The 22,587-nt window shown below is 41.0% G+C and overlaps 1 pseudogene; it reads right to left on the bottom strand.

The window, feature by feature from the left end:
* Positions 1-5,068: 5,068 nt before the first annotated feature.
* The window catches only part of LOC127310503 (alpha-amylase type B isozyme-like), a 54,470-nt pseudogene continuing 36,951 nt past the window's right edge, over positions 5,069-22,587 (bottom strand).

Genomic DNA, 22,587 nt, shown 5'->3' with positions numbered 1-22,587 from the left:
ATGAAAGTTACACTGATAATCCTTATATCATTGATTATAAAGAGAGACTCATTAATGCACAAGAATGCACTCACAATTTGCAGGGACCTGTGGAAGAAGAAATTGATGAACCTGAAAGCTCATTGGATGAAAAAGAGGAGGAAATTGATGAACTTGAAAGCTCATTGGATGAAAAAGAAGAGGAGAGTGATGAACAAAAGGAGGAAGAATGGATTAGCTACCCATGCCAACCTTCTAATGAGAGTAACTCTTTATCTCTTACACTATTTGATTGTCCACCATGCTTACCGAAAGAGGTTGGATGTTATGTTCCTGTGGATTCTCTTGAAATATTCCCTATGAGTAAAACTTGTGAGAATAATTATGCTACTATTATTTATGATAATCCATGCTACTTTGATAAATCTTATGATAATGCTTTGTTTGTGCCTGATGTCGAAATGCATGGTACTAAAGAATTTTGCGTAGCAAATGTTTATGATAAAGCTCTTGATGATGGTCCTATGTTACTTGATAATATCAATTGTACTACTAATGAAAATGGGATTGGAGAGGTCTTGACATTATCTATGAGTCCCATATCTCTTGAGATTGATCAACCATCTTGTTATATTATTGATAAAAGTGTGTTTGAAAGTTTTAATCGCACTATTTTTGAGCTTGATAAAAATTATGTGTTTATGGATCATGAGAAGCATGCTTCATGTGATAGTTATGTTGTTGAGTTTGCTACTGAAAATTATTATGAGAGAGGAAAATATGGTTGTAGAAATTTTCATGGTACTAAAACACCTCTCTATATGCTTAAAATTTTGAAGTTACTCTTGTTTTATCTTCTTATGCTTGTCACTTTGTTCTTCATGAATTTATTTATGTACAAGATTCCTATGCATAGGAAGTGGGTTAGACTTAAATGTATTTTGAATTTGCTTTTCGATGCTCTCTTTTGCTTCAACTCTTATTTCTTGCGAGTGCATCATTAAAACTGCTGAGCCCATCTTAATGGCTATAAAGAAAGCACTTCTTGGGAGATAACCCATGTGTTTATTTTGCTACTGTTTTGTTGTGTCTTGGAAGTTGTTACTACTGTAGCAACCTCTCCTTATCTTTATTTTATTGCAATGTTGTGCCAAGTAAAGTCTCTAATATAAAGTTGATACTAGATTTGGATTTCTGCGTAGAAACAGATTTCTATCTGTCATGAATCTGGGCTGTTTTCTGTGTAGGTAACTCAGAAAATTATGCCAATTTACGTGCGTGTTCCTCAGATATGTACGCAACTTTCATTAGTTTTGAGTTTTCTGATTTGAGCAACGGAAGTACCTCTTTAAAATTCGTCTTTACTGGCTGTTCTGTTTTGGCAGATTCTGTCTCTGTTTTTTGCATTGTCTCTTGCGGACTTTAAGCAAGGCTTTCTAGACGTGGAGAGCTGTAGCTAATGTTTTATTGAGTTCTTGCAATGTGTCACTACAGGACCAATGTGAATTCAAGTTTTTTGAGTACTAACCCCTCTAATGAAGTTTATGAGAAGTTTGGTGTGAAGGAAGTTTTCAAGGATCAAGAGAGGAGGATGATATATGATCAAGAAGAGTGAAAAGTCTAAGCTTGGGGATGCCCCCGTGGTTCATCCCTGCATATTTCAAGAAGACTCAAGCGTCTAAGCTTGGGGATGCCTTGGGCATCCCCTTCTTCATCAACTTATCAGGTTCTTCTATTGAAACTATATTTTTATTCGGTCACATCTTATGTGCTTTACTTGGAGTATCTGTGTGCTTTTATTTTTGTTTTTGTTTGAATAAGATCAGATCCTAGCAATCCTTGTTTGGGAGAGAGACACGCTCCTCTTTTTCATATGAACACTTGTTCTTCGTTTTACTTTTAATGTTCAATGATAAAAGTTGGAAGCTACATCACTTATGGTTATTTGGTTGGAAACAGAAAATGCCTCATATTGTCTTGAATAAATTGACACTTGGCAATTGTTTTGAGCTCTCAAGTAGATCATGATTAAGTTTTTTTCATGTAGCTTAAACCTATTAGTGGAGAACTACTGTAGAGCTTGTTGAAATTGGTTTGCATGATTGGTCTCTCTTAAGGTCTAGATATTTTCTGGTAAAAGTGTTTGAGCAACAAGGAAGACAGTGTAGAGTATTATAATGCTTGCAATATGTTCTTATGTAAGTTTTTGCTGTACCGATTCATACTTGTGTTTGCTTCAAACAACCTTGCTAAGCCCAAAGCCTTGTACTGAGAGGAAATGCTTCTCGTGCATCAAAAACCTTGAGCCAACCACTATGCCATTTGTGTCCACCATACCTACCTACTACATGGTGTTTCTCCGCCATTCCAAAGTAAATTGCTTGAGTGCTACCTTTAAATAATTCAAAATTTATCACCTCTGATTTGTGTCAATGTTTAATAGCTCATGAGGAAGTATGTGGTGTTTATCTTTCAATCTTGTTGGGCAACTTTCACCAATGGACTAGTGGCTTCATCCGCTTATCCAATAATTTTGCAAAAAGAGCTGGCAATGGGGTTCCCAGCCCCAATTAATTAACCAAAATAGACACTCCTCCATGGTATGTGATTGTTGGACGGCACCCGAAGGATTCGGTTAGCCATGGCTTGAGAAAGCAAAGGTGGGGAGGAGTGTCATCATAATAAAACTAAAATAAAAAGGTACTCCTTCATGGTATGAGATTGTTGGCAGGCACCCGAGGATTCGGTTAGCCATGGTTTGTGAAAGAAAGGTTGGAAGGAGTGCCACACAAAAATAAAAATAAAATGGGAGCCGCTCTTTGAAGGTTTGTCTGGCAAGGGGGTTAGAGTGCCCACTACCATTCGTTGACAACAACAAACACCTCTCAAAACTTTACTTTTATGCTCTCTTTATGTTTTCAAAACCAAAGCTCTAGCACAAATATAGCAATCAATGCTTCCCTCTGCGAAGGGCCATTCTTTTACTTTATGTTGAGTCAGTTTACCTACTTCCTTCCATCTTAGAAGCAAACACTTGTGTCAACTGTGCATTGATTCTTACATACTTGCTTATTTGCATTCATCATATTACTTTATGTTGACAATTATCCATGAGATATGCATGTTGAAAGTTGAAAGCAACTGCTGAAACTTAAATCTTCCTTTGTGTTGCTTCGATGCCTTTACTTTGAATCTATTGCTTTATGAGTTAACTCTTGTGCAAGGCTTTTGATGCTTGTCTTGAAAGTACTCTTCATGAAAAGTTTTGCTATATGTTATCTATTTGTTAGCAACTATAGATTATTGCCTTGAGTCACTTCATTCATCTCATGTGCTTTGTAACAGTATGATCAAGGTTATGTAAGTAGCATGTCACTATAGAAATTATTCTTTTTATCGTTTACCTACTCGAGGACGAGTAGGAACTAAGCTTGGGGATGCTGATACGTCTCCAACGTATCCATAATTTCTGATGTTCCATGCTTGTTTTATGACAATACTTACATGTTTTGCTTGCACTTTATGATGATTTTATGCGTTTTCCGGAACTAACCTATTAACAAGATGCCACAGTGCCAGTTCCTGTTTTCTGCTGTTTTTGGTTCCAGAAAGGCTGTTCGGGCAATATTCTCGGAATTCGACGAAACGAAGACCAAACATCATAATTCACCGAGACGGACCAGGACACCGAAGGGGAGTCAGAGGGGAGGCCTGGGGCCCCCACACCATAGGGCCGCGCGGGCCAGCCCCTGGCCACGCCGGCCTATGGGGAGGGCGCCCTGGCGCCCCTCCGACTCCGCCTCTTCGCCTATATAAGTCCTTTCGACCTAAAAACATGATACCGATTGACGAAACTCCAGAAAGACTCCAGGGGCACCGCCACCATCGCGAAACTCCGTTTCGGGGGACAGAAGTCTCTGTTCCGGCACCCTGCCGGGACGGGGAAGTGCCCCCGGAAGCCATCTCCATCAACGCCACCGCCTCCATCATGCTCCGTGAGTAGTTCCCCCATGGACTACGGGTTCTAGCTGTAGCTAGTTGGTATTCTCTCCCCCATGTACTTCAATACAATGATCTCATGAGCTGCCTTACATGATTGAGATTCATCTGATGTAATCGGTGTTGTGTTTGTTGGGATCCGATGGATTGTTACATTATGATTAGTCTATCTATAAAGTTTGTGAAGTTATTGTTGCTGCAATCTTGTTGTGTTTAATGCTTGTCACTAGGGCCCGAGTGGCATGATCTTAGATTTAAGCTCTATACTTATTGCTTAGATTGTATCTACAAGTTGTATGCACATGTCTATGTCCGGAACCAAAGGCCCCAAAGTGACAGAAATTGGGACAACTGGAGGGGAAGGCTTAGATATGTGATCACATGTTTTCACGGAGTGTTAATGCTTTGCTCCGGTGCTCTATTAAAAGGAGTACCTTAATTTACAGTAGATTCCCTAGAGGCCCGGCTGCCACCGGCTGGTAGGACAAAAGATGTTGTACAAGTTTCTCATTGCGAGCACGTATGACTATATATGGAAAACATGCCTACATGATTAATAATCTTGATGTTCTGTCTTAATGCTATTTCAATCCTATCAATTGCCCAACTGTAATTTTTTCACCCAACACTTGTTATTGGAGAGTTACCACTAGTGTAGATAGCTGGGAACCCCGGTCCATCTCTCATCATCATATACTTGTTCTACATGACATTGGAAGTAGTATCAACTATTTTCTGGTGCCATTGCTCTCATATTACTGCTACTGCTGCTGTGTTACTATTACTACTGCTCTCATATTACTGCTACTTTCACATCACCCCTGTTACTAGTGCTTTTCCAGGTGCAGCTGAATTGACAACTCAGTTGTTAAGGCTTATAAGTATTCTTTACCTCCCCTTGTGTCGAATCAATAAATTTGGGTTTTACTTCCCTCGAAGACTGTTGCGATCCCCTATACTTGTGGGTTATTATGCTGCGGTAGATGCGATTCATGATGTCGTAGACGGGGAGGAGGTGGTAAGCACTTCCACACAACATCCTTCCGGGAATGTAGAGGTTGGCCATCTTTTCTTTGGCCATTGGCTTGGGCTATAGGTAGATCATGAAGACGTTGGTGTCATAGCCATGAAGCTCATATCCAATGCCTCTAGCAAACTCCTCCCACGTGGCCTCCATCACATGCTCCCTAGTCATCCATCTCAACGAGCGAAAACCTCCTTCATCCTCAAGAAATACAGCTGTGGCGTAGAATTGGCATATCACTTCCTTAGAGTAGTTGTGAGAGAAGGTCATAAGAGGTGTCAGCCCTTGTTCATCACAAATCTCAAGAGCTTCTCCAAAATACTCGAGGTTGGAGTTGAGCTTATCCATGCTGATGGAGTATTGGGGACAACAGTTGAATTCCTTGGCCCCATAGACTTCGTTGTAGATCCTTTCCTGATTGACATGATAGAAGAAGGAATTGGGGCATTGACAGGCATTCCTTGGTAATAAATACGGATTGGCCCCTCGTATTTCCAAGAATTGGGCTTTCTTGACATCAACCATTGACTTCTGAGGACCTTGGGCGGTTCTAGCTGCTGCCTCCCTCTGACGCTTGGTGGTTCTTGTTGGAATGATCTCTTCTTGCTCGTCTTCATCTCGATGACGACGAGAGGGTGGCTTAACCTTGCCGCCACCACGGGTCCTAGGTGCTCCTGTGAACAGCAAAGGTTTGGGAGGGAATAGGGGATAAGTGCACAAGTCACGAATTTAAGGATCAAAGAGGACACTAACAAGCAACATTGGTGAAACTAGCCAAAGCGGTAGTACCGCAATTTCGAACCGGTAGTACCGCTTGGACCGGTAGTACCGCTCGTTCACGAGCGGTACTACCGCTCAAGCTCAGCACATCTAGATCAAGATTGAGGACATGGCAAAGTAGTTCATAGTGTCACACATTGTTGCTAGCTAGTATCCCCGCACATGTAGAGCTTCCAAGAGAGCTACTCCACCGTAAATCTCCATCAAACCCTAGCCTATGCATCTACGGAGTTCAACACACCCTAGAGAGAGAGATTAGGGTTCATACCAGAGGACATGGCGGAGAAGAGGGTGGGGAAGCTTCTCCACGAAGGAGATTTGGCCGGCGGCGGCTGGAAGAGGAGATCGGGGCCGATCTCCTCGAGGTCTTGAGTTTGGGGACGTTGGTGACTTGAGGTGGATGGGGGTTTGTGGTGGTTTGGGATGAATCCCGACCCCAACCGGTACCTCAAGTCAGAATCGCAAGCGGTAGTACCGCTCGTAAAAGCGGTAGTACCACTTACCGATACTTACCCGGTACCTCGGGCGGTAGTACCGCTCTGGGGACAAAATTCAGTTTCGTCAGATTACTACCCAAAGCGGTAGTACCGGACTGAGAAGCGGTAGTACCGGCCTCCAAACTCAAAGACACTCAGATTTTGGTGTAGACTTGTGCTTTTAGACTGAGTTGGCTCAAGAGATAGATGATGGCTTAGGATTAGATGATGGAACTGTTAAGGTACTACCCAACCAAGCTTGCAAGAATCAAAGCAAGAAAAGCCAGTAGGCCGATTATTGACGGGGATGAGAGGGAAATCCCTTTGCCGCAGGCCGATTTGTTCAGTGTTCGCAGGAAACCGTGGTCGCGCTCCAAGGAGGAGGTGGATGAGCAGCTGAGGATACTTGGCTTTCACCAGCAGCACGACTCCGAGGACGCCGAGCCCTCCGACGGGTATACTGTCACATATCCTGGTGCTCCTCCAGCTTGTACCAAGGACATGATCCTTCTTCATCATATTACGGAGGTGCCACCTCATGGGCACCGTGGGATTGATCTCCACTTAGGCCAAAAGCCTAATCTTGGGGGAGGTATGCCGGTATCACTCATTCACTGCATATTACAATTGCCGGATATTTGTACATACTTGTTTCACTTATTTTGGTTGTTTCTCTTTCGGTTATTTTTTATTTCAGTAGGTTCTTATTTTAGTTTTTGAATCTTGTTTCTACTGTAGTAACCTTCACCTTTACTTTTTTATTTCATTTGTGTGCCGATGGTTGCCTCTAATATGAGGAAGATGATATTTGGGGAAGTGCTGTCTAAAAAACAGATTCTGGACTGATACTAAAAAAATTCCTAAAAATAGCCAGAACGTTATTTTGACAAGCCAATTTTTGTGCATGTTCCCCAGGTTATTATCTAACTTTCATTAGTTGAGCACTTTTCGAGTTCAACAGCAGAACATTTTCGAAAAAAATAATTACTGTACTGCTATCAAGTTTGACGGATTTCTGCCACCTTGTGTTTGTGTGACTCTTTTAGTTTTCATTCTCTTGTTTTTGCTTTGTTTCTTTTCTGAAACACAAAAAGACCAAAAATATTTCTGTTGTTTCTCTTTATCATTTGTTTATTTGGTTTCTTGTCCTTATTTTTCTTTATTTACTATCGTTGGTTTGCTATGAGAAAATCCAAAAAGATTTTACTTTCTTTCTTGTTTCCAATTCGAAAACACCAAAAATATTTGTTGTTCTTTTTCGGTTTTGTAAAGTTTACTATGGAGTTCAGCGGTCTTAGGTGGTTGGAGCTTGGTTTTCATTTCATATTATTCAAGCTACACAAGTGAAAGGTAATAATGACGATCTACGACAACTCGACTGTCGTGAGAGGCTGGTATGAACTCTATTTGTTTTCATTTTTGTACATATACTCATCCATGTGAGCATGCTTAGTTGGTTCATGTGAGGTATATGTCATTCAATGAAAGTCTAGTAGTTCATGATCTCTCATGCTTAGCTCCAATTTATTAATAATGAGTAGCATGTCATAAATATTTGCTTGCATTGTTTTATTCATAGATAGGTATGACATTGTGGTATCCTCCTCTGAATAATTCATTTGAATTGACTTGGCACATGCTCACGCATGCATATGACTGAAAAACAAAAGTCAATTAAGCCTCGATGATTTACTTTGCTTCAGAGTTCTTGTATCACTTTTATGCCTCCGTTAATTTTACTTTGTCGCAAGCATGATTATGACAGTTATTGCTCTCTTGATTGTCGCTTCCCATTCTATTGCTAGCCTTCACTTGTACTGAGCGGGAATGCTGCTCGTGCTTCCAAACCCCTGAAAACCAAGTTATTCCAAAGTGTCCACCATAAATACCTATGCATGGCATTTCAAACCATTCCAACTAAATTTTCATGTGCTACCTTTAAAACCTTCAAAGTACTTCTCAATTTGTGTCAATGTTTTATAGCTCATGAGGAAGTGTGTGGTGTTTTATCTTTCAACCTTGTCATTTACTCCTGACAGACTTTCACCAATGGACTAGTGATAACGCGTAAAGCACACGCCCGTTGGGAACCCCAAGTGGAAGGTGTGATGCGTACAGCAGCAAGTTTCCCTCAGTAAGAAACCAAGGTTTATCGAACCAGTAGGAGTCAAGAAGCACGTCGAAGGTTGATGGCGGCAGGATGTAGTGCGGCGCAACACCAGGGATTCCGGCGCCAATGTGGAACCTGCACAACAGAACTAAAGTACTTTGCCCCAACGAAACAGTGAGGTTGTCAATCTCACCGGCTTGCTGTAACAAGGAATTAGATGTATAGTGTGGATGATGATTGTTTGCAGAAAACAGTGGAACAAGTATTGCAGTAGATTGTATTTAATGTAAAAGAATGGACCGGGGTCCACAGTTCACTAGAGGTGTCTCTCCCATAAGATAAATAGCATGTTGGGTGAACAAATTACAGTCGGGCAATTGACAAATAGAGAGGGCATGACAATGCACATACATGATATGATAAGTATAGTGAGATTTAGTTGGGCATTACGACAAAGTACATAGACCGCTATCCAGCATGCATCTATGCCTAAAAAGTCCACCTTCAGGTTATCATCCGAACCCCTTCCAGTATTAAGTTGCAAACAACAGACAATTGCATTAAGTATGGTGCGTAATGTAATCAATAACTACATCCTCGGACATAGCATCAATGTTTTATCCCTAGTGGCAACAGCACATCCACAACCTTAGAACTTTCTGTCACTGTCCCAGATTTAATGGAGGCATGAACCCACTATCAAGCATAAATACTCCCTCTTGGAGTTAAGAGTAAAAACTTGGCCAGAGCCTCTACTAATAACGGAGAGCATGCAAGATCATAAACAACACATAGGTAATAGATTGATAATCAACATAACATAGTATTCTCTATCCATCGGATCCCGACAAACACAACATATAGCATTACAGATAGATGATCTTGATCATGTTAGGCAGCTCACAAGATCCAACAATGAAGCACATAAGGAGAAGACGACCATCTAGCTACTGCTATGGACCCATAGTCCAGGGGTGAACTACTCACTCATCACTCCGGAGGCGATCATGGCGATGAAGAGTCCTCCGGGAGATGATTCCCCTCTCCGGCAGGGTGCCGGAGGCGATCTCCAGAATCCCCCGAGATGGGATTGGCGGCGGCGGCGTCTCAGTAAGGTTTTCCGTATCGTGGCTCTCGGTACTGGGGGTTTCGCGGCGGAGGCTTTAAGTAGGCGGAAGGGCAGGTCAGGAGGTGACGCGAGGGGCCCACACAATAGGGCCGCGCGGCCAGGAGGTGGGCCGCGCCGCCCTGGCGTGTCGCCGCCTCGTCGCCTCACTTCGTTTCCCTTTCGGTCTTCTGGAAGCTTCGTGGCAAAATAGGACCCTGGGCGTTGATTTCGTCCAATTCCGAGAATATTTCCTTTGTAGGATTTCTGAAACCAAAAACAGCAGAAAACAGCAACTGGCTCTTCGGCATCTCGTTAATAGGTTAGTGCCGGAAAATGCATAAATATGACATAAAGTATGCATAAAACATGTAGATATCATCAATAATGTGGCATGGAACATAAGAAATTATCGATACGTCGGAGACGTATCAGCATCCCCAAGCTTAGTTCCTGCTCGTCCCGAGCAGGTAAACGATAACAAAGATAATTTCTGGAGTGACATGCCATCATAACCTTGATCATACTATTGTAAGCATATGTAATGAATGCAGCGATCAAAACAATGGTAATGACATGAGTAAACAAATGAATCATAAAGCAAAGACTTTTCATGAATAGCAGTTTCAAGACAAGCATCAATAAGTCTTGCATAAGAGTTAACTCATAAAGCAATAAATCAAAGTAAAGGTATTGAAGCAACACAAAGGAAGATTAAGTTTGAGCGGTTGCTTTCAACTTATAACATGTATATCTCATGGATATTGTCAATGTAAAGTAATATAACAAGTGCAATATGCAAGTATGTAGGAATCAATGCACAGTTCACACAAGTGTTTGCTTCTTGAGGTGGAGAGAGATAGGTGAGCTGACTCAACATAAAAGTAAAAGAAAGGTCCTTCAAAGAGGAAAGCATCGATTGCTATATTTGTGCTAGAGCTTTGTTTTTGAAAGCATGAAACAATTTTGTCAACGGTAGTAATAAAGCATATGTATCATGTAAATTATATCTTACAAGTTGCAAGCCTCATGCATAGTATACTAATAGTGCCCGCACCTTGTCCTAATTAGCTCGGATTACCAGGATTATCATCGCAATACACATGTTTTAACCAAGTGTCACAAAGGGGTACCTCTATGCCGCCTGTACAAAGGTCTAAGGAGACAGCTCGCATTTGGATTTCTCGCTTTTGATTATTCTCAACTTAGACATCCATACCGGGACAACATAGACAACAGATAATGGACTCCTCTTTAATGCATAAGCAATTAGCAACAATTAATGTTCTCATATGAGATTGAGGATATATGTCCAAGACTGAAACTTCCACCATGGATCATGGCTTTAGTTAGCGGCCCAATGTTCTTCTCTAACATTATGCATGCTCTAACCATTTTATGAGTGGTAAATCTCCCTTACTTCAGACAAGACGGACATGCATAGCAACTCACATGATATTCAACAAAGAGTAGTTGATGGCGTCCCCAGGAGCATGGTTATCGCACAACAAGCAACTTAATAAGAGATAAAGTGCATAAGTACATATTCAATACCACAATAGTTTTTAAGGCTATTTTGTCCCATGAGCTATATATTGCAAAGGCGAATGGTGGAAATTTAAAGGTAGCACTCAAGCAATTTACTTTGGAATGGCGGAGAAATACCATGTAGTAGGTAGGTATGGTGGACACAAATGGCATAGTGGTTGGCTCAAGGATTTTGGATGCATGAGAAGTATTCCCTCTCGATACAAGGTTTAGGCTAGCAAGGTTATTTGAAACAAACACAAGGATGAACCGGTGCAGCAAAACTCACATAAAAGGCATATTGTAAACATTATAAGACTCTACACCGTCTTCCTTGTTGTTCAAAACTCAATACTAGAAATTATCTAGACTTTAGAGAGACCAAATATGCAAACCAAATTTTAGCAAGCTCTATGTATTTCTTCATTAATAGGTGCAAAGTATATGATGCAAGAGCTTAAACATGAGCACAACAATTGCCAAGTATCAAATTATTCAAGACATTTTAGAATTACTACATCTAGCATTTCCCGATTCCAACCATATAACAATTTAACGAAGAAGATTCAACCTTTGCCATGAATACTATGAGTAAAGCCTAAGGACATATTTGTCCATATGCAACAGCGGAGTGTGTCTCTCTCCCACACAATGAATGCTAGGATCCATTTTATTCAAACAAAAACAAAAACAAAAACAAACCGACGCTCCAAGCAAAGCACATAAGATGTGATGGAATAAAAATATAGTTTCAGGGGAGGAACCTGATAATGTTGTCGATGAAGAAGGGGATGCCTTGGGCATCCCCAAGCTTAGACGCTTGAGTCTTCTTAGAATATGCAGGGGTGAACCACCGGGGCATCCCCAAGCTTAGAGCTTTCACTCTCCTTCATCATATTGTATCATCCTCCTCTCTTGATCCTTGAAAACTTCCTCCACACCAAACTCAAAACAACTCATTAGAGGGTTAGTGCACAATAAAAATTTACATGTTCAGAGGTGACATAATCATTCTTAACACTTCTGGACATTGCACAAAGCTACTGGACATTAATGGATCAAAGAAATTCATCCAACATAGCAAAAGAGGCAATGCGAAATAAAAGGCAGAATCTGTCAAAACAGAACAGTTCGTAAAGACGAATTTTAAAGTGGCACCAGACTTGCTCAGATGAAAATGCCCAAATTTAATGAAAGTTGCGTACATATCTGAGGATTACTCACGTAAATTGGCATAATTTTATGAGTTACCTACAGAGAATTAGGCCCAGATTCGTGACAGCAAAGAAATCTGTTTCTGCGCAGTAATCCAAATCTAGTATGAACCTTACTATCAACGACTTTACTTGGCACAACAATGCACAAAACTAAGATAAGGAGAGGTTGCTACAGTAGTAAACAACTTCCAAGACTCAAATATAAAATAAAAGTACTGTAGTAAAAACATGGGTTGTCTCCCATAAGCGCTTTTCTTTAACGCCTTTCAGCTAGGCGCAGAAAGTGTGTATCAAGTATTATCAAGAGACGAAGCATCAACATCATAACTTGTTCTAATAATAGAATCATAAGGTAACTTCATTCTCTTTCTAGGGAAGTGTTCCATACCTTTCTTGAGAGGAAATTGATATTTAATATTACCTTCCTTCATATCAATGATAGCTCCAACAGTTCGAAGAGAAGGTCTTCCCAATATAATAGGACAAGATGCATTGCATTCAATATCCAAGACAACAAAATCAACGGGGACAAGGTTATTGTTAACGGTAATGCAAACATTATCAACTCTCCCCAAAGGTTTCTTTGTAGCATTATCAACAAGATTAACATCCAAATAACAATTCTTCAATGGTGGCAAGTCAAGCATATCATAAATTTTCTTAGGCATAACGGAAATACTTGCACCAAGATCACATAAAGCATTACAATCAAAATCATTGACCTTCATCTTAATGATGGGCTCCCAACCATCCTCTAACTTTCTAGGAATAGAAGTTTCAAGTTTTAGTTTCTCCTCTCTAGCTTTTATGAGAGCATTTGTAATATGTTTTGTAAAGGCCAAATTTATAGCACTAGCGTTGGGACTCTTAGCAAGTTTTTGTAAGAACTTTATAACTTCAGAGATGTGGCAATCATCAAAATCCAAACCATTATAATCTAAAGCAATGGGATCATCATCCCCAATGTTGGAAAAAATTTCAGCAGTTTTATCACAGGCAGTTTCAGCAGTTTTAGCAGTTTCCGGCAGTTTTGCAGGCTTTGCATTAGAAGTGGAAACATTGCCAACACCAATTCTTTCACCATTATTAGTAAGAGGTGCAGCAACATGTAGAGCATTAGCATTTCTAGTGGTGGTAATAGTCCAAACTTTAGCTACATTATTCTCTTTAGCTAGTTTTTCATTTTCTTCTCTTTCCCACCTAGCATGCAATTCAGCCATCAATCTTATATTCTCATTAATTCTAACTTGGATGGCATTTGCTGTAGTAACAATTTTATTTTCAATATCCTTATTAGGCATAACTTTCAATTTCAAAAGATCAACATCAGAGGCAAGACTATCAACCTTAGAAGCAAGAATATCAATTTTATTGAGCTTTTCTTCAACAGATTTGTTAAAAGCAATTTGTGTACTAATAAATTCTTTAAGCATAGCTTCAAGTCCAGGGGGTACACTCCTATTATTGTTGTAAGAATTCCCATAAGAATTACCATAACCGTTACCATTATTATAAGGATATGGCCTATAGTTATTACTAGAATTGTTCCGATAAGCATTGTTGTTGAAATTATTATTTTTAATGAAGTTCACATCAACATGTTCTTCTTGGGCAACCAATGAAGCTAATGGAACATTATTAGGATCAACATTAGTCCTATCATTCACAAGCATAGACATAATAGCATCAATCTTATCACTCAAGGAAGAGGTTTCTTTGACAGAATTTACCTTCTTACCTTGTGGAGCTCTTTCCGTGTGCCATTCAGAGTAATTAATCATCATATTATCAAGAAGCTTTGTTACTTCACCAAGAGTGATGGACATAAAGGTACCTCCAGCAGCTGAATCCAATAGGTTCCGCGAAGAAAAATTCAATCCTGCATAAAAGGTTTGGATGATCATCCAAGTAGTTAGTCCATGGGTAGGGCAATTCTTAACCAAAGATTTCATTCTCTCCCATGCTTGAGCAACATGTTCATTATCTAATTGTTTAAAATTCATTATGCTACTCCTCAAAGATATAATTTTAGCGGGAGGATAATGTCTACCAATAAAAGCATCCTTACATTTAGTCCATGAATCAATACTATTTCTAGGCAGGGATAGCAACCAATCTTTAGCTCTTCCTCTTAAGGAGAAAGGAAACAATTTTAATTTTATAATGTCACCATCTACATCCTTATACTTTTGCATTTCACATAATTCAACAAAATTATTAAGATGGGCAGCAGCATCATCAGAACTAACACCAGAAAATTGCTCTCGCATAACAAGATTCAGTAAAGCAGGTTTAATTTCAAAGAATTCTGCTGTAGTAGCAGGTGGAGCAATAGGTGTGCATAAGAAATCATTATTATTTGTGCTTGTGAAGTCACACAACTTAGTATTTTCAGGAGTACCCATTTTAGTAGTAGTAAATAAAGCAAACTAGATAAAATAAATGCAAGTAACTGATTTTTTTGTGTTTTTGATATAGAGTGTAAGACAGTAAATAAAGTAAAGCTAGCAACTAATTTTTTTGTGTTTTGATATAATGCAGCAAACAAAGTAGTAAATAAAATAAAGCAAGACAAAAACAAAGTAAAGAGATTGGATTGTGGAGACTCCCCTTGCAGCGTGTCTTGATCTCCCCGGCAACAGCGCCAGAAATTTAGCTTGATGACGCGTACAACACACGCCCGTTGGGAACCCCAAGTGGAAGGTGTGATGCGTACAGCAGCAAGTTTCCCTCAGTAAGAAACCAAGGTTTATCGAACCAGTAGGAGTCAAGAAGCACGTCGAAGGTTGATGGCGGCGGGATGTAGTGCGGCGCAACACCAGGGATTCCGGCGCCAACGTGGAACCTGCACAACACAACCAAAGTACTTTGCCCCAACGAAACAGTGAGGTTGTCAATCTCACCGGCTTGCTGTAACAAAGGATTAGATGTATAGTGTGGATGATGATTGTTTGCAGAAAACAGTGGAACAAGTATTGCAGTAGATTGTATTTAATGTAAAAGAATGGACCGGGGTCCACAGTTCACTAGAGGTGTCTCTCCCATAAGATAAATAGCATGTTGGGTGAACAAATTACAGTCAGGCAATTGACAAATAGAGAGGGCATGACAATGCACATACATGATATGATAAGTATAGTGAGATTTAATTGGGCATTACGACAAAGTACATACACCGCTATCCAGCATGCATCTATGCCTAAAAAGTCCACCTTCAGGTTATCATCCGAACCCCTTCCAGTATTAAGTTGCAAACAACAGACAATTGCATTAAGTATGGTGCGTAATGTAATCAATAACTACATCCTCGGACATAGCATCAATGTTTTATCCCTAGTGGCAATAGCACATCCACAACCTTAGAACTTTCTGTCACTGTCCCAGATTTAATGGAGGCATGAACCCACTATTGAGCATAAATACTCCCTCTTGGAGTTAAGAGTAAAAACTTGGCCAGAGCCTCTACTAATAACGGAGAGCATGCAAGATCATAAACAACACATAGGTAATAGATTGATAATCAACATAACATAGTATTCTCTATCCATCGGATCCCGACAAACACAACATATAGCATTACAGATAGATGATCTTGATCATGTTAGGCAGCTCACAAGATCCAACAATGAAGCACATAAGGAGAAGACGACCATCTAGCTACTGCTATGGACCCATAGTCCAGGGGTGAACTACTCACTCATCACTCTGGAGGCGATCATGGCGATGAAGAGTCCTCCGGGAGATGATTCCCCTCTCCGGCAGGGTGCCGGAGGCGATCTCCTGAATCCCCCGAGATGGGATTGGCGGCGGCGGCGTCTCAGTAAGGTTTTCCGTATCGTGGCTCTCGGTACTGGGGGTTTCGCGACGGAGGCTTTAAGTAGGCGGAAGGGCAGGTCAGGAGGTGACGCGAGGGGCCCACACAACATGGCCGCGCGGCCAGGAGGTGGGCCGCGCCGCCCTGGCGTGTCGCCGCCTCGTCGCCTCACTTCGTTTCCCTTTCGGTCTTCTGGAAGCTTCGTGGCAAAATAGGACCCTGGGCGTTGATTTCGTCCAATTCCGAGAATATTTCCTTTGTAGGATTTCTGAAACCAAAAACAGCAGAAACAAAGAATCGGCTCTTCGGCATCTCGTTAATAGGTTAGTGCCGGAAAATGCATAAATATGACATAAAGTATGCATAAAACATGTAGATATCATCAATAATGTGGCATGGAACATAAGAAATTATCGATACGTCGGAGACGTATCAACTAGTGGCACATCCGCTTATCCAATAATTTTGCAAAAAGAGCTGGCAACGGGGTGCCCAGCCCCAATTAATTAACTTTCATTGATAATTCTCTTCACATGTTTTGCCCTGATTTATCAGTAAGCAACTTAACTTGAAAATAGACACTCCTCCATGGTATGTGAATGTTGGAAGGCACCCGAGGATTCGGTTAGCCATGGCTTGTGTAAGAAAAGGTTGGGAGGAGTGTCATCCATAATGAAACTAAAATACATGTGTTAACAAAAGAGAAGAGGGATGATCTACCTTGCTGGTAGAAATAACGTCCTTCATGGGAGCCGCTCTTGAAAGTCTGGTTGACGAGGTAGTTAGAGTGCCCACTACCATTCGTTGACAACAACAAACACCTCTCAAAACAATTTTACTTCTGTTTTAAAAATGAAAAGCTCTAGCACATGTTAATCCCTGCTTCCCTCTGCGAAGGGTCAATCTTTTACTTTTATGTTGAGTCACCATCCTTCCTTTGAGCACCTTCTTGAGAGCATAATTGTCATTCTTAGTGTAATATGCTTGTCCCAAAATATGATTAGCTGTGGTATAACTTTGATGCTTTTTATCTTTGATAATCTTTACTTCTAGTCTTTCCATGAAATTCAGAGGTGCCTGGGCATTTATGTTTTGCTGTACAAATACGGGCAAGCGAGATACCACTTTATCATATCTTTTTATGAACATTGCAATCCTGCTGATGGATATGATTCATGATGCTTATTATTAGTTTGTTGGTATCTCTTTCATGATTGACATAACTATTAGATGACTTTATTTGCATTTATCTTATTATGAATTGCCTAAGTACTCGTCCATATCATGAGAATATTTACATCATATGAACAAATGTGTTCATGAAAGTTCTTTTATCGCACTCAGTTGTTAACTGAATTGCTTGAGGACAAGCAATAAGCTAAGCTTGGGGGGAGTTGATACGTCCAAAACGTATCTACTTTCCCGAACACTTTTGCTATTATTTTGCCTCTAATTTGTGTGTTTTAGATACAACTAACACGGATTAACGCTGTTTTCAGCAGAATTGCCCTGGTGTCTTATTTTTGTGCAGGAAATCAACTTTCAGGAAAATCCCCGGAAATAATTGCAATGGGCCTATTTTCACAGAAGACTTACGGAGCCAGAAGACGAGACGGAGGGGGGCCACGAGGTGCGCACACCATATGGCGGCGCGGTGGGCCCCTGGGCCGCGCCGCCCTATGGTGACGCCGCCTCGGCCAGCCCCCGACGCTCCCCTCTGGACTACTTAAAGCCCTTGACCTAAAAACGCAGGGGGGTTCGACCAATTAGCCAGAAGACATCCAGAACTCCGCCGCCATCGCGAAACTCAATCTCGGGATCAGAAACTCCGTTCTGGCACCCTGCCGGGATGGGGAATTGGAGGAGATCATCGCCGTCATCACCACCGACGCCTCTCCATCGACCATCCATGCTTCCCCCATCCATGTGTGAGTAAATCCCCCGCTGTAGGCTGAAGGGGATGGTAGGGATTGGATGAGATTGTTCATGTAATAGCCATAAGATTGTTAGGGCATAGTGCCTAGTGTCCGTTGTTGGTACTTTTATGATATTGTTGCAACTTGTTATGCTTAATGCTTGTCACTAGGGCCCGAGTGCCATGATTTCAGATCTGAACATGTTATTGATTCATGATGTTATTCATTGTTTTATGATCTTACCTGCAAGTTGTATACACATATTGCTGTCCGGAACCCGAGGCCCCAAAGTGACAGAAATTGGGATAACCGGAGGGGAAGGCTATGATATGAGGATCACATGTGTTCACGGAGTGTTAATGCTTTGCTCCGGTACTTTATTAAAAGGAGTACCTTAATTACCAGTAGTTTCCCTAGAGGCCCGGCTGCCACCGGCTGGTAGGACAAAAGATGTTGTGCAAGTTTCTCATTGCGAGCACGTACGACTATATACGGAACACATGCCTATGGTTATTTAGTACTTGGATACTATTTTATTATTATCTGCAAATGTCTTGCCTTGATTATTACATGAGTTATCTTATCCATGCAGCGCCCGTTCATCCATCCCTATGCCTACAGTATTTTAATCCTGCTGTTTACTATAATCACTACTGCTGTCTTTATTACACTGCTGTTTATATTTCACTACTGCTACTCCTATAAAACTGTTGCTACTGATAAACTCTTGCGAGCAAGTCTATTTCCAGGTGCAGCTGAATTGACAACTCCGCTGTTAAGGCTTACAAATATTCTTTGGCTCCCCTTGTGTCGAATCAATAAATTGGGTTTTACTTCCCTCGAAGACTGTTGCGACCCCCTATACTTGTGGGTCATCACACTCATCATATCACTTTGTGTTGACAATTATCCATGAGATATACATGTTGAAAGTTGAAAGCAATTGCTGAAACTTAAATCTTCCTTTGTGTTGCTTCAAAACCTCTTATTAAGAATCTATTTCTTTATGAGTTAACTCTTATGCAACGCTTTTTGATGCTTGTCTTGAAAGTACTATTCATGAAAAGTCTTTGCTATATGATTCAGTTGTTTAGTCATTATCTATTTGTTAATAAACTATAGACCATTGCTTTGAATCACTTCATTCATCTCATATGCTTTACAATAGTATTGATCAAGATTATGATAGTAGCATGTCACTTCAGAAATTATCCTTGTTATCGTTTACCTACTCGAGGGCGAGTAGGAACTAAGCTTGGGGATGCTTGATACGTCTCAAACGTATCTATAATTTGTTATGTTCCATGCTAGTTTTATGACAATACTCACATGCTTTACATACACTTTACATCATTTTGATGCATTTTCCGGTACTAACCTATTAACAAGATGCCGAAGCGCCAGTTCCTGTTTTCTGCTGTTTTTGGTTTCAGAAATCCTACACAGGAAATATTCTCGGAATTGGACGAAACAAAAGCCCACGGTCTTATTTTCCATGGAGCCTTCCAGAACACCGAAGAGGAGACGAAGAGGAGCCACGAGGCGGCCACACCATAGGGGGGTGCGGCCCCACCCCTGGCCGCGCCACCATATGGGGTGGGCCCCTCGGGCGTCCCCCGACTTTGCCCCTTCGCCTATATAATCCTTCCGTCGCGAAAACCGTAGTACCGAGAGCCACGATACGAGAAAAGTTACTGAGACGCCGCCACCGTCAACCCCATCTCGGGGGGGGGTTCTGAAGATCGACTCCGGCACCCTGCCGGAGAGGGGAATCATCACCGGAGGGCTCTACATCACCATGCCCGCCTCCGGACTGATGCGTGAGTAGTTCATCCTTGGACTATGGGTCCATAGCAGTAGCTAGATGGTTGTCTTCTCCTCTTGTGCTATCATGTTTAGATCTTGTGAGCTGCCTATCATGATCAAGATCATCTATTTGTAATGCTACATGTTGTGTTTGTTGGGATCCGATGAATATGGAATACTATGTCAAGTTGATTATCGATCTATCATATATGTGTTGTTTATGATCTTGCATGCTCTCCGTCGCTAGTAGGGCTCTGGCCAAGTTGATACTTGTAACTCCAAGAGGGAGTATTTATGCTCGATAGTGGGTTCATGTCTCCACTGAATCTGGGGGAGTGACAGCAACCCCTAAGGTTGTGGATGTGCTGTTGCCACTAGGGATAAAACATCAATGCTTTGTCTAAGGATATTTGTATTGTTTACATTACGCATAGTACTTAATGCAATTGTCTGTTGTTTGCATCTTAATACTGGAAGAGGTGCGGATGCTAACCCGAAGGTGGACTTTTTAGGCATAGATGCATGCTGGATAGCGGTCTATGTTCTTTGTCGTAATGCCCTAAGTAAATCTCATAGTAGTCATCATGATATGTATGTGCATTGTTATGCCCTCTCTATTTGTCAATTGCCCAACTGTAATTTGTTCACCCAACATGTTATTTATCTTATTGGAGAGATACCACTAGTGAACTGTGGACCCCGGTCCATTCTTTTACATCTGAAATACAACCTACTGCAATCATTGTTCTCTGTTGTTCTTTGCAAGCAAACATCATTCTCCACACCATACGTTTAATCCTTTGTTTACAGCAAGCCGGTGAGATTGACAACCTCACTGTTAAGTTGGGGCAAAGTATTTTGATTGTGTTGTGCAGGTTCCACGTTGGCGCCGGAATCCCTGGTGTTGCGCCGCACTACACTCCTTCACCAACAACCTTCACGTGGCCTTCATCTCCTACTGGTTCGATAACCTTGGTTTCTTACTGAGGGAAAACTTGCTGTTGTACGCATCACACCTTCCTCTTGGGGTTCCCAACAGACGTGTGCTTCACGCGTCATCAGGCATACTCCTGGGATATAAATTATTGAGGTAACCATATCCATTCATGATAATATAAGAAAGAAACTATATCTAGTTGATCAAGACAATACTTAATCTTGGAGTGAGAAACCTAATTCTTGAGAGATAACTTAGGAAGCCAAACCTTGATCATTATAAATTGTGTAGTGATCATAAACCCTAAGAACTTGAAGTAGAGGATATAAGCACATAAGAAAAGCTTAGAGTTAAAGCCTATAATTTATATGGTGAGAAATCATTCATCATTATAACCTAAGTTAACTATAAAAAGAAATATAGCTACTTTAGTTACTTGAACAATAGATTAAGGATATAATAGAAATCTATTGGTATAAGATAAAACCAATTCTCAAGTCCTTAGTAATTAAAGGAGAACAGAAACAATTAAGTAACTAACCATATTACCTTGGTTAGGGGAGATTAAACCCTAGCAAATGCAATATGATGTCATCTCAACTCTACAAACTAGAAGTATATCTCAACCCTAGTTTATGCATCACTATGGTGACCATAATATAAACCTAGGCCATAATTGAGATTCAAACCAATTGCCATTAGGTAAATATCATTAGAACCCTAGTATGGCACATTAATAAAATCTTAAGCTACAATTATTAAACCTAGGAAAACTCTTGTGATACATCTTATAATTGAAACCATAAGTGTGATTATCAACCACTTATCTATATAATTAAGACCCAACCTTGAGGAGAGTAATATCTACTCTAGGTATTTCAAAGTGTTAATAGACCATAACACTAATGTTAATTTTGATATGGGTTATCATCAAACCTACAAAACCCTAATAAAATATTGCTCACATGAAATAACATGCAAGTGATTAATTCCTCAAATAGGAAATAAGACATAACAACAACTTCAGAAATACCTTGAGAAGAAAGTATCAACTCTTATATTTATAAATTAAATTGAATTAATAATAAAAAGGAAATCAAAGTGAAAATATAATTCATGTCTAATTGCTATTTTGAATAAGTCACCCAATGCAACATAATCTAATACAAAATAATTGTTTCAAATGAAATAGTGGTGTAATAATCATTGCACCAGATCTTAATAAAATTAACAATTGAAAGATCTGCAAAAATAAACAAAATTCAAATATGAATTTAAATGGATAAATATAAAACAGGGAAATAAAAACAGAAAAGAAAAATAGGAGAAAGGCTCACCTGGCCGAGCAGCCCAGCAGCAGCCTGTAAAGCAGTCCAGCACCACGGCCCAAGTCGCAGCCCAGACAGCCCACTTAACCCTTCGCGAGGATAAGACTGAAGACAACATCTTCGTCTTCGTCTTCCTCTCTGGACGCGCGCGAGCACGCTAGCACGATGAGGAGAGCCACGTCCCAACCGCCGTTGCTGACCATGCTCTCGATGACGACCAACGGATGATGTATAAATACGGGGAGGAAGCCCCTGAGCCTCGTTCTTCTTCTTTTCGTCGTCCTGGTCGAAACCCTAGCCGCCGGCCACCATACCGCCCCACCGTTCCCGACCACCCCGGAGCCTGCCGATGGGCTCAGGAGGAGCACCGCGATGTCCTCGTCCAGCTGGTGCAATCACGCGTTAAGAGAAGCTCGGGGGAGGGAGAGTTCGACCATTCCCTTCTGCGGTACTGCGAAGGAAATGGCGACCGCCGCGTCGTTTCCGTCCTCAATCGTCCCCAGCGACCGTCTGAGAAGCAGCAGGGTGAGCATGCGCTTCGAGCCCCTTATTGCATCCTGGTTCGCGTC

Source organism: Lolium perenne, chromosome 6 (assembly GCF_019359855.2).
Source record: "Lolium perenne isolate Kyuss_39 chromosome 6, Kyuss_2.0, whole genome shotgun sequence".
Lineage (NCBI taxonomy): Eukaryota > Viridiplantae > Streptophyta > Magnoliopsida > Poales > Poaceae > Lolium > Lolium perenne.
This window is presented reverse-complemented; position numbering and strand designations above follow the sequence as displayed.